Here is a 12,403-nt window from a genome sequence, read left to right as displayed (position 1 = left end):
TTCAAAACCCAGCCTAACTACTGTACATGTTAGCGTTCCCTCCCCAGTGCATGCCACTGCTCCATTCAGTCCTGCCTTCCATGTCCCCATCCCCGGCTCAGACAGATTGCGGAGCAGACCTGGGTGGGCATGGGCTGTGGCTCACCACCAGCCTGACACGGGCCATCAATCAGCATGCCTGGCGTGGTCGCTCAGACAACTGCAAACCACTTAACCGTACGATCTTGCGCTGGCATTTCTGTGTTCTCTCTCCCACTAGGCTGACTTCGTTGGAGTCACTGTCAAAACGAGGAGACAGTGAGTCTGTGACAGTCCTGGAATCTGAGTCTAGTCCCTGTGTCACAGATGAAAAGAGGCTGGCTGTCCCACATAGGATGGCCAGAGGGACTTTTCTGGTCTTAGCACTGGAAGTCCTGTGTTTTAGGAGCTGTCAGTCTAGGGGCAACCTGGGATGGTTGGTCACCCTAGTCTAGTGAGCTCTTTTTTTTTTTTTTTATATATTTTTTACAGAGAGGAGGGGAGAGAGATAGAGAGTTAGAAACATTGATAAGAGAGAAACAGATCAGCTGCCTCCTGCACACCCCCTACTGGGGATATACCCAAAACCAAGGTACATTCCCTTAACCAGAATCGAACCTGGGACCCTTTAGTCTGAAGGCTGACAATCTATCCACTGAGCCAAATCAGTAAGGGCTCTTGTCTTTTTTTATATATGTATCTTTATTGATTTCAGAGAGGAAGGGAAAGGCAGAGAGAGTTAGAAACATCCATGATGAGAATCATTGATCGGCTGCCTCCTGTACTCCACACACTGGGAATGGAGCCTGCAACCCGAGCATGTGCCCTGACCGGGAATCGAACCGCGACCTCCTAGTTCATAGGTCGACGCTCAACCACGGAGCCACATTGGTGGGGCTAGTGAACTCTTCCTAAGTGTGCCAAGCCATTTCCTTTGCTCCCTTTCTCTTCGCTCCCTCTCTCTTCGCTCCCTCGTGATCACAGATAGTTCATGAACTTGACTGTGTGGTAGGCGCAGTTCTGGAAACTGGGGGTGCAGATGAAATTCTGAGCCCGGCTTTGCATTTTAGAGAGGGGAGGAATTTGGCAAGCAGGCCCGATACGTCAGTATACAGAATGCCGGATGGTGATGGCGATGGCGATGGGGGGAAATGTCAGGGAGGGAAGAAGGTGAGAGGGGATGTGATAAGAGGGGAGGTGAGGGCTCACCTAGGGGCTCAGCACAGGCCTTGAGGAGAAGGTGACCTTTGGGAGAAGACCGAGCAGTTATCTGCGGGAAGCTTGATCCAGGCAAAGAGAATACGGTAGTATGGGTGAAGGCCCAGAGCAAGGAGGCGAGTGTGGCAGGAGCGAGAGAGGGAGGGGGGAGAGTAACAGTGAGCCCCAGGTCAGAGAACAGCCAGGCAATTGCACTGAGCCTTCCTTCCCAGCGAGAGGGGGAGCCATGGGAGGGGCCTGAGCTGACTTGACTTAAGGGACCCTTCTGATTGCTAGACTGAGAGCAGCACTGGGGTCCCAGGGTGTGGGGTGTTGAGTGCCGAAGCAGAGAGGCCAGTTAGGAGTCAGCCCACTGCGATAATCATCTCAGTTTAAGCACCGTTTCTAGGACTTTGCCACCGAGTATACCTCCCATATCTTCTAAATCTATCTTTCCCTCCATTTTTGAAAATCAAAGCCACATTTATTCCTTCGCAGGCTCCTGACCCCTCTGCCTTTCCCCTGAATCGCCAAAAGCAGCTCACACAGATTAAGGCTCCAAGATCACGTTGCACGTCTGTCAGTGCCCCGCCTGGTGACACAGAACACGGAACTCATCATGCCAGGGAGCGAGGAACGAGCTCCACTGGCCTCCCGTCCCGCCTCAGCGGTGCTTGTCATTCACGCATGTCATCCCAAGGGGGAGGCAGCGGCGACTAGAGGAGTCCCTGTCCTGCCCTGCTCTGTCACCGCTGACAACCCTTTGGCTGTTCCAGGCCTCAGGTCTACCTTCCTTATTGATGATTTTGAAAAGAAAAAAAGAAAGAAAAGAAAAACCCTTGTGTGCTCCTCATGGGTTTCCCATGTGTCAGGTCACGTGCTTTCACCTCCCCAGTACGGTCCTTACCCACTTGTGCTTTCCTTCCGCAGCTGCCCTTTGATCAACACCATCTCCCTGTATTTTCATAGAATCGTGATGATGGCTGACACTGTCACCTGCTGTGTGCTAGCCATTCTAGGACCGATTTCACACACGCCACTGTATTTCATTCGCAGCCACCTTACCAAGTAAATACTCTTGTCCCCATGTTACCGATGTAGAGGGCAGAGCTCAGAAAGGCTAACTGGCTTGTCCAAGGTCTCACAGCTGGTAAGTAGGTGGCAGGGTCGGGTTCAAAGGCTCTGTCTTCCCCGCCCTGCTCCGAAGACAGATTTCGATTCATCTACTTTCAAAGTATGTCGAGAGCTTTTCAAGAACATGAGAACTCCTGAAAGCCACGTGCAGGTTCTAGAGATCTCCCCATGCAGCCACTTCTATTTTTAGATGCTGCCCTCTTTTTTGAGTCAGGATAATTTATGACTTCATTGTCGGGACTTCGGTTTTAAAACCTCTGAACTATATTGTCTTGAGAATCACAGCATCTGAATTCTTGAAACGTGCGCTTTAGAAGTCTGGGTGTGTTTCGTTTTGCCCCCCTCATCCTTCCTTCCTTTCTTTAGATACGATGAAATCTAAAGTCCCCTAGTGGCTTCTTCTGGGGGCTCTGCTCTCTCCCCTCCCCAATCAGTTCTTCTTTGCTGGAATTATGTCCAGAGCAGCCTTTGCCTGCGCCTTTCCTTTGCGCTCAGAGCAGCCCAGCCATGCCTGGGTTGGAAGGCGGAAGGCCTCTTTGCTACCTTCCTTTCCCTCGGACACCTCAGCTGCAGACAGGAAGCCTTGGGAGAGCAGGGGGAGCCCCTGGGGAGAGGGGGTCCATTCTGGTGTCCAGCCTCTGAGCTCAGACATAGCTGGCAAGCCAGGAGCTGATCAGCAGCTCAACCCTGAGCTGAGCAGTGCCCAAGCCGGGGTCCAGGTGACAGGAGTGCCCACCACTGCTTCCCCTGGCCCTGGCACCCATTTCTTAGCATCGGTTAGAAAACACAGTCCCTAGGGCCCCTTCAGGCCACATGGCCGAGGCATTCTCATGCCCCAGTGCCCTCCTGAGCCATCTCTCTTTGTCTTCCCAAAAGCTGGTGCCACTGCTTGACCTTCCTTTGCCCAGCGGGACTCAGGAATCGGCATCCCACCCCTGACTCCGCCATACCCCCCGAAGCTTCGTGCCCCTTCGGGTTCTCTTTTCTCTAGTCCCCAGCAAGGAGCTCTCCCCCCACCCCCCTATTGGTAGAGATTTCCAATCACTGCAGTCCCTCACCCACCTCTGCAGCACCGCTGTGTGCAAAGGGGCCTAATGGCCTGAGCCTGGGTGTCTGGGAGCCCTGAAAAGCCACTGTTGGAAAATGGTAGCTCCCTTGGCAACAAGAGAACACAGCAGGATGAAGGAGTACTAAAGAGCTGTTCCCCGTCCGCTCATCGCCACCTCAGGAGTCAAAAAAAAAGCCAGGCTGTCAGCCTGTGAGGAGGGAAGAAGGAACCCAGGCTCAACCCACGTGAAAAGAATAACGTGCGGGCCCTAGCTGGTTTAGCTCAGTGGATAGAGCACATGTGTCAAACACAAGGTCTGCGGGCCAAATCCGTCCCGCCAGGCCTTGCAATATGGCCCGCACCTCGCTGTCATCACTGCACTCCACTGCGTTTCCATCACAATGACAGTTTATGACTGTTCAGTAAACCATTCAGCCCGCGATTTAGGCTGGATTTTAGATTTTGGCCCCTTCTCTGATTGAGTTCGACACCCCTAGGATAGAGCATCAGCCTGTGGACTGAAGGATTCTCGGTTCGATTCTGGTCAAGGACACATGCCTGGGTTGCAGGCTCAATCCCCAGTGGTGGGCATGCAGGAGGCAGCCAATCAGTGATTCTCTCTCATCATTGATGTTTCTATCAATCTCTCACTCTCCCTTCCTCTCTGAAATAAATAAAAATATTTTTTAAAATAACATGGGTTACGTTTGGCCTGTGGCTGAGCTCATGGATACCTACTTTGTAATCCCCATTTTGCAGGCAAGGGGACTGCAGTTTGGAAATTTGACAGAAGTTACCCACGGTCACACCACCAATAAGGGTAGAGCTGGAGTTCGAACCCAGGTCTTCTAATTCCGAATTGCCATGCTCTCATCACCTGCCCACACTAACCACCTTCTACCTAAACACAAGGACGTGCGGGCAGTGCCCTCCTCTGTGGGGTGTGGGATGCCAGCCTCTGTACTAACCACAGAGGAGGAGGAGGAGACGGTACCACCTGCACCAACAAGGATTGTAGGAGCTGGGCACGTGGCTGGCAGGTCCCAGGACCCCTCAGGGTGGAGCTGACTGAGGCCAAGGAGCCCTGGGGAGACAAGGCCACTGCTTGGTGAAACCCCCACGGCCGCAGCCTGCCTTGCAGAACCACCTAGCTCAGGCCCCTGCTTGCGAACGGCCTCACCATCATCATCATCTCCATTCATTTCACATTGAGGGTGGAGAGAAGTTAGACCCTGGTCTCTTGGCTCAGGGCAGGGCTGGACTGATTCACTGGCCATCCTCCTCAGGGGTTCAAAGTGGACATGGAGGGGCCATGCGCTGCTGTGAGTTGCTGACAAGTTTTCCTGCTTGTAGGCATGTGTGGAATTTTCTGGGAGAAGCCACCTTGGATTGAAATTTCTGGATCTGAAACCCAGAAAAACCAAAACTTGCTGCATCAGAGGGTCTGAGAGTCACAGCCACGGTTCCAGACTGCAGCTGGGAGTTGCCACCCACACCTGGGGCTCTGTCAGGGGGATTAGGTTATGAGCAGCCACCACCTCCGCACCTAAATGGGAATCAGGTTTGTGTATGAAGGACATTGCCCTTAAAATAAGGAAAGTGAGTCCCCAGTGTCTTCCTCTGCCAAGCACGGGCTCCTGTGTCTGCCCTTAACCTTCAAATCAAAGCTCAAGCTTCCAGCCCATAAACATACAAGCTTTCTGACTCTGATTGCACCCCTGCCTCCCACTCCCTTGCCAGCCCTGTGGGTCCCCCAACCCTGAGAGCCACAGTAGAGCTCACTCAGCCAGTCCCTTCTGAGCACCAGCTGGTCCATGGCAACTTTTTTTTTTTTTTAATATATTTTATTGATTTTGTACAGAGAGGAAGGGAGAGAGATAGTCAGAAACATCGATGAGAGAGAGTCATCGATCAGCTACCTCTTGCACACCCCCTACTGGGGATATGTCTGCAACCAAGGTACATGCCCTTGACCGGAATTGAACTTGGGACCCTTCAGTCCCCAAGCCAACACTCTATCCATTGAGCCAAACCGATTTCGGCTCCATGGCAACTTATATACACGCTCAAACAGACAAAGCCTTATGATAATCAGTGATTCACGCAGACAGAGGAGGCCACGTGCCCATCAGTGATACACGTAAACAGGAAGCCACGTGCCAATCAGCTATACTCGAAAACAGAAGAGGCCTCGTGCCAATCAGTGATACACGCGGACAGAGGCCACGTGCCCATCAGTGATACACGCAGACAGAGGAGGCCACGTGCCCATCAGTGATACACGCAGAGGCCACGTGCCCATCAGTGATACACACAGACAGAGGAGGTCACGTGCCCATCAGTGAGACACGTGGACAGAGAAGGCCACGTGCCCATCAGTGATACACGGGGACAGAGGAGGCCACGTGCCCATCAGTGATACACGCAGACAGAGGAGGCCACGTGCCCATCAGTGATACACGCAGACAGAGGAGGCCACGTGCCAGTCAGTGATACACACTCAGAGGACTCTTGTGCTACATAAAGATAAACAGGTTGCATAGGGTGCGCTTGCACGGTTCGTATATCGCTTCTACTGAGTCATTGCCCTCCCACATGCGTAGGGCCAAAGGGCCTGTCACCTAGTGATACTGCTGTGTCCTCGCCTGCACACATGGATTTGGCAAATGGGCCTTGGTCATCCAGCCTACTCTGACTGATTAGCGTCCCCACACTTGGGAAACCCAGTCTCAAGCCCTTCTCCTTTGTCATTTTGGGTCGGTTAGAACCACCCATCCTTCTCTAGTTCTCCTTTACACCCCTTTCCCAATTCCTCAACTTCTCGGACACCCCCCGCACACATACACACGTGCTGTGTGCACATGTGCTTGTACAAACACACGTTGTGAATGTCATTTGCAGCTCTGCTCCGGGCCCCGTTCTACACGCCATCTGCCAAGAGCTATTTTAAGCATCTAATAAAGCTGCTTAGAAGGAACCCTGGGGGGTTCTGCCCTTTGTTTCCCCAGGACAAGAGCATTTGGCTCCAGATGGCACGGCATGTTGGCACCACGTGAAGAGAAGGAGGAAGGATGAGCTCGGGGCTAGCAAACCCAGTCACCTCCCATAAGCCATGGGGGCGGGGGAGCGCCCTAAGTAAGAGGGAGACATTCCATCTGGACAGAGGCCTGTACCTGGATTTGAGTCCCTGCTGGGATCCTTACCCACCTGTCTGCCTCGCCCGTGAATGAATGAGGGCTGCTAGGACTTAACCCCCTGGTCCTCAAACCGGAGCAAGCACCAGAATCACCTGGGCAGGAGGAGGGACCCAGACTCCTGGCTCAACCCCAGAGGTTCCGACTCCGAGAGTCTGGAGTGGGGATTGAAATTTTGCATTTTCTCACACAAGTCTTCGAAGGGATGCTTCTGGCTGGGGACCACGCTCTGAGAAGCCATGACCTGACACATGAGTGCCTGTGAACATTAAGTGAGCAAATATACGTGAAGCAGCTAGCACTTGGTGAGAAGGAGGCTCTCCGCCGGCGCTGGGCATGAGAATCACCTGGGAGCCTGAACAGTTGATGCCCAGCACTTCAGGCCAATTAAATCAGAGTCTCCAGGGGTGAGATACAGACATGAGGACATTTTTTTAAATGCACAGACAGGAAAGCCACTGTAGGAGAAGCTCAATACATCTGAAACACTTTATGAGCTACCCAGCTGCCCTTCCTTTCAGATCTTGGTCTCCTTTCTTTCTCCTGGGTCCCATCTCCCACTCTGTTTCCCTTGGGAAGGACCGCAGGAAAGTGTAACTTTGGCTTTGGCTTCCAGAGTGGCCAGGGGCTGAGGACCATGTGGAAGATGAGAGCTAGTTCACCCATTCAGTGGCTCATCTGCCCATTAAGGCATCATTCACTCAATCATCAGCCAAGCTGCTATCCCTGGGTTTATGGGGTGCTTGAGGGATGAGTAAAATCCAGTCCTGTCCTCAAAAGTTTGTACCATAAGCACAAAACGTGTAGAATAATAGACGTTCTGATGTGGAAGCGTCCTCTAGCCCCACCTCACACCCACCATAGAAGTTCTGTAGCACAGCCCCATCATACCGCAGCCCAGGTATGTGTCCTGACGGGGACTCGAACCAGCAACGCTTAGAGGCACAGGAGAGTGCTCAACCAACGGAGCCACTGTAGCCAGGCCCAGCTTTCCTACTTTGAGTGACAGAGAGCTCTTTACCTAGAAGGCAGCCCACCTAGTTGAACAATTCTACTTGTTAAAAGTTCTTCCCGAAAAACAGGAAGTTGAGTCCTTTTGTTTACTTGTTCAGCCCGATGTGGCCTCAAGAAACTCGGCATAAGGCTGACAGAAGCACCCTCTGCTGAGGCTGAGTTGCTACCAAGCGCATCACGAGAGGGCAGCGGCAGTGACCAAAGAAAGGATCAGACGGAGCCACTTTCAGACCCAGTTCCAAATGCTCTCTTCAAAGGAGTTTGGAATTCTGGCACAGCTAACCTTCCAAATATAAGGTGACCAGATGTCCCACCTTTGGCAGGACAGTCCCGATTTTTAACTATTTTTCCTGCGTCCCATGGCGTTTTTAAAAAGTCCAAAAGATTTAAAAGAATCTTTCCTAAAATCGGGACTTTTTTTAAAACGCTGCGGTACACGGGACAAATTGTTAAAGATCGGGACTGTCCTGCCAAAAGCGGGACGTCTGGTCACCTTAACTAGGCCTCCTCTGAGCCAGAGAAGTTGGCTTATCTCCTATCCTCTGACCTTCAGTGTCTCCTCCAAGTTCAGGGGCAATGAGGACAGGGAGGCCATGCCAATGAGCCAGTCCCGGGTGTTCTTTCGGAAATTGTCCCAAAGCTCTGCATTAACGCCATCTTTGAATTTACCTGGCTGTCCTCTGCCCTGTGGCCCTGAGTGGTGACAAGGATATGGTCTCTCCCAGCCCTTCCTGGCTTCCCAGTGTCTGTCCAGTGACCCACCTGCCTCCCCAGCCTTGCTGAGAGACGCTGTGATCTAAGGCCTTTCCCAGGGAGCCATCCGGGCTGATGGGCCGGGAGCCAGGTGCGACAGTGATGGATCTCTGGGAGCGGGACTCTAATGGCCGTTCCCCGTGGAGCATGGAGACCTAGCGAGACAAAAATCTCCCCGACAGCACACGCTGCTAAACAGCCAGTCCCCGGGCTGGGGACATCCAGGAGAGCCGTTTCCGGGGGGGAGGGGGCACACAGAAAGGGATGCACCCCAACTGCCAATGGCTCCCCGGAGCCTTCGGAGCTGCACATTCTGAAAACACAGAGTATCAGGGAATTTTGTGTAAATGCTGCTGCCATCACCACTCCAGCCAACGACAGCCGGCAGAGCCCGGAAGAATAGAGCCCGCCCCCCACGCAGTCTGGAGAGAGTGGGCGGGGCAGGCAGGGTCACTCCTCTGCTTTGTTCGTGTCCCCTGTGAGACAGGGCTTTTACGCACACGATCTTCAATGTCTCAGCCGTCCCAGGAGGTGGGAAGTGTTAACCTCATTCAAAAGATAAAGAAACTATAAAGTCTGTGTGACTTACCAACAGCAGGCCCAGAATTCAAACCAGAGTCCGTGGAATCCCAGAGCCCACACCCTTTCTGCTCTCCAGTGCCATCCTCATCTGGTGCCTGCCTACCCAAGGTGCCAGGCAGTGCAATGTGGCCCAGCTAGCACAGGGCAATGTCATGATGGAAGCCATGCTGTGGTGGGAAGCAGAGCAGAGTCCCCCCGACACCCCGCCCTGCCCCCATCCTACCCTCCTCTCCCCTCGCTCGGTTGGCTCCTCCACCCCTCACCCATCTGGGGACTCGGAAAGGTCACACACAGCCTCGGAGACCCCTCACCCTTGTCCTCTTCTGTGCGTCAGGAGCCATGTTACTTCTTCATTGAGAGGAAGCGCAAGGCGATTAACTAGGGGTCACATGGGAGGAGAGACACGGCCACCCACCCCGGCAGAGGCTGAGGCCTGTGCAGGCGCAGGTGAGGCACAGTGCTGACCCCTTGTGGCCTTGGCCCAGGTCACCAGAGTGGGGCTTTGGGCCTCCTGGGCTACCGGCAAGGGCAGCCTCCTTAGTTATCTCCCTGCACCGGGCTGGAGGGACAAGGGAAGGTCCAGAGGCCACTCGTGGGTGGAATTCAGCTCAGTCTGGAAGATGCTTTTTCCAATGAAACAAGATTAGGGAGAATGGAAAGTCTCAGATAGATGAGGCTGAGACAGACGCCCAACAGCTGTTCTAGAAGATTCCCTGCTATATCACCCACACACGTGAATGTGCACACATGCGAACACACATACACACACACACACACACACACACACACACACACCTCACAGCTCCACCCCAGCTGGGACGGCTGCCAAGCATCACCCCACACACCAGCAGCATCCCAGCTCCTGTGCAGCCTCGTGCCTCCCTCTCTGCTCAGCACTGAGACCCAGAAACCAGAATCACACATGAAGCAGGCCAGGCCCCGGGAGCGTGCTGCTCTTGCCCTCCTGGGACTCCCAGCTTTGAGCTGAGTCCTTCACGATTCAACCAAGCAGCCGGAGCAGGGGAAGAATTTCTCTGGCCTAAAAAGCTCATGTGAGGGGAGCCGGCATTAATAACACTTCGTGTCCAGACAGGAGGCACTGGGCCCGGAACTCTGCCCTGCTCAGACTCACGTGGCTCAGACTCGCGTGGCTCTGCCTGAGAGCCGATGCTAAGAGCCTCCGGGAACGAGGGCCGGTCGGCCAGGGCACCGGCAGGAGGGTGGGGAGGGAGGCGCCACCTTCCACACTCACAGGGAGAGCCATGGCAGACAGCTGTGGGGCGGGCAGTGGGAGTGGGAAGAGCGTGGCTCTCAGAAGTCGCAGGCAGGACACTCAGACACTGGCTGCCGAGGGTGCAAATCATCTGGTGAGGCGGTGAGAACCCGGTCACAATACGTATCCCGACAGTCTATCACTGCATTCCCCGCTCAGGCTACCGAGTCAGCACATCTGACTGCAACTCTTACTCTGTCCTCTACTAACTGCATGGCTTTGAGGAGGTTACTTGGAACTATTTTTTCCCAAGCCTTGAGTTAGGAGGCTTAAAAGAGGTTAATGCAGATAAAGTAGAGTGGAAAGCGCTGATGCATCTTAGCTGACCCATTGTCCTACAGAGGGACAAGCAGTGTGGGATGCCAACCAACAGTCTCAGAGCGGCTGGAGTGGGACCAGATTGCCTCTGAGATCTCTTACACCTCCAAGGACATGCAAACCCGCTCGTGCATTTTTTTTTCTTTTTCTTTTTCTCATTCAGCAAATGAAACTACTCTGTGATGAAACTATGCTAGACCCCGAATAAACAAGGGATCAGACTGCCTCACGCTCTTGCCTTTCGTCTGAGACCTCTTAGTCATTGCCTTAAAGCCCTCCCCACTGCCGTAGAATGTTTGGCTCCATGGATAGAATGTCAGCCTGCAGACTGAAGAGTCCCGGGTTTGATTACACTCAGGGGCACATGCCCGGGTTTCGGGCTCAATCCCCAGTAGGGGGCCTGCAGGAGACAGCTAATTGGTAATTCTCTCTCATCATTGATGTTTCTATCTCTCTCTCCTTCTCCCTTCCTCTCTGAAATAAAAATAAAGCGTTAAAAAAAAAAAAAAAAAAAAAAAAAAAGTCCTCCCCGCTGATTAGAAGGCAGGAATGTTGGCATGCAACACATACGTCTACACACTGCCAGGCCATCATGCCCTCACCAACATGACAATTACTGAGCCCTGAGCTCAGCATGGATGGTTCAAGACGTGGCTATTTGTTCATTCCTGCAGCCATCTCTGGCTCATGTGCCACCTCACAGGCTGTCTCCAGACCCTCTTAATGATCCATCCATGGCAGCAAGGTCTGTCTGCCATGGCCACGTTCTATTCTAATCTCTATTCTTTGGGCAAACAAACAAACCTACATCTTCACAACAGTGGCCCTGTTGGCAAGAACCCTTGTTCTACTGGACTAGGTGTCTGTTCCAGGAGAATGAATCGCAGCCCCTCCATGGCTGGGGTCTGAAATAACCAGCCTGGCCTCAAGCAGCTGCCTGTCCCCCTAGGCTATGGTACCACGTCAGGAGCTCAGGGTAGGGTTCTGTTTGGGGGGTGTTGGACATTTAACAATGGTGGCCATCAGGTTACCTTGCTGAGCTTATGTAACGGAGCCTATGCCAAGCCTTCAACTTGGCCACCATTCTGTTCATAAACCCACTGAGCAAACCCTGTGGCTCCTGAGGGAAAATGGGCCATCTTGTCTACCCGATTACTAACAAGAGCTTGGTAGACATCCACATGGAAGACAAATATCCTCATGTTCTGCACCCATTCCAAAAGGCCCATCTACATTCTTTTTCCCCTAAACTTCCTTGTCACCAGTTCTTGAATCTTACCCCCTCCAAGTTCTTGACCATCTGGCCAAGTCATTGGCAAAGCACGTGAATTGGTGAGAGCCTTACCTATGCCCTCTCTCCTCTCAAGCAAAGTCATCGGTGGTACTGTTCCACATCCTCTTGCTGGCAGGATTTCTGTGGGCTCCTGGATGAAGCTATCATGCTAAAGTTGTTTACGTTGGGTGGATACCAACATGTCATCAAGAGTTTTGCAAAGCAGCCGAGACCAGTTTGGCTCAGTGGATAAGAGTGTCGGTCTGCGGACTGAAAGGTCCCAGGTTCGATTCCGGTCAAGGGCATATATATTGGTTGCAGGCACATCCCCAGTAGGTGGTGTGCAGGAGGCAGCTGATCAATGTTTCTCTCCCATCGATGTTTCTAGCTCACTATCCCTCTCCCTTCCTCTCTGTAAAAAACCAATAAAATATATATGTTTTTTAAAGAGTTTTGCAATGCAGTCTTGGTTTTCCTCCTCCTCAGTCAACTCTCCCTGAGGCCATACGTGTAGACTGAGGAAGAGGAGAGCAACAGGAATGAGCACACCGAGAGCTTGAGTGACTGGCTCTACACCTTACACGAGCCATTGGCATCCG

The sequence above is a fragment of the Pipistrellus kuhlii genome, unplaced genomic scaffold (assembly GCF_014108245.1).
Source record: "Pipistrellus kuhlii isolate mPipKuh1 unplaced genomic scaffold, mPipKuh1.p scaffold_m20_p_18, whole genome shotgun sequence".
Taxonomy (NCBI): domain Eukaryota; kingdom Metazoa; phylum Chordata; class Mammalia; order Chiroptera; family Vespertilionidae; genus Pipistrellus; species Pipistrellus kuhlii.
This window is presented reverse-complemented; position numbering follows the sequence as displayed.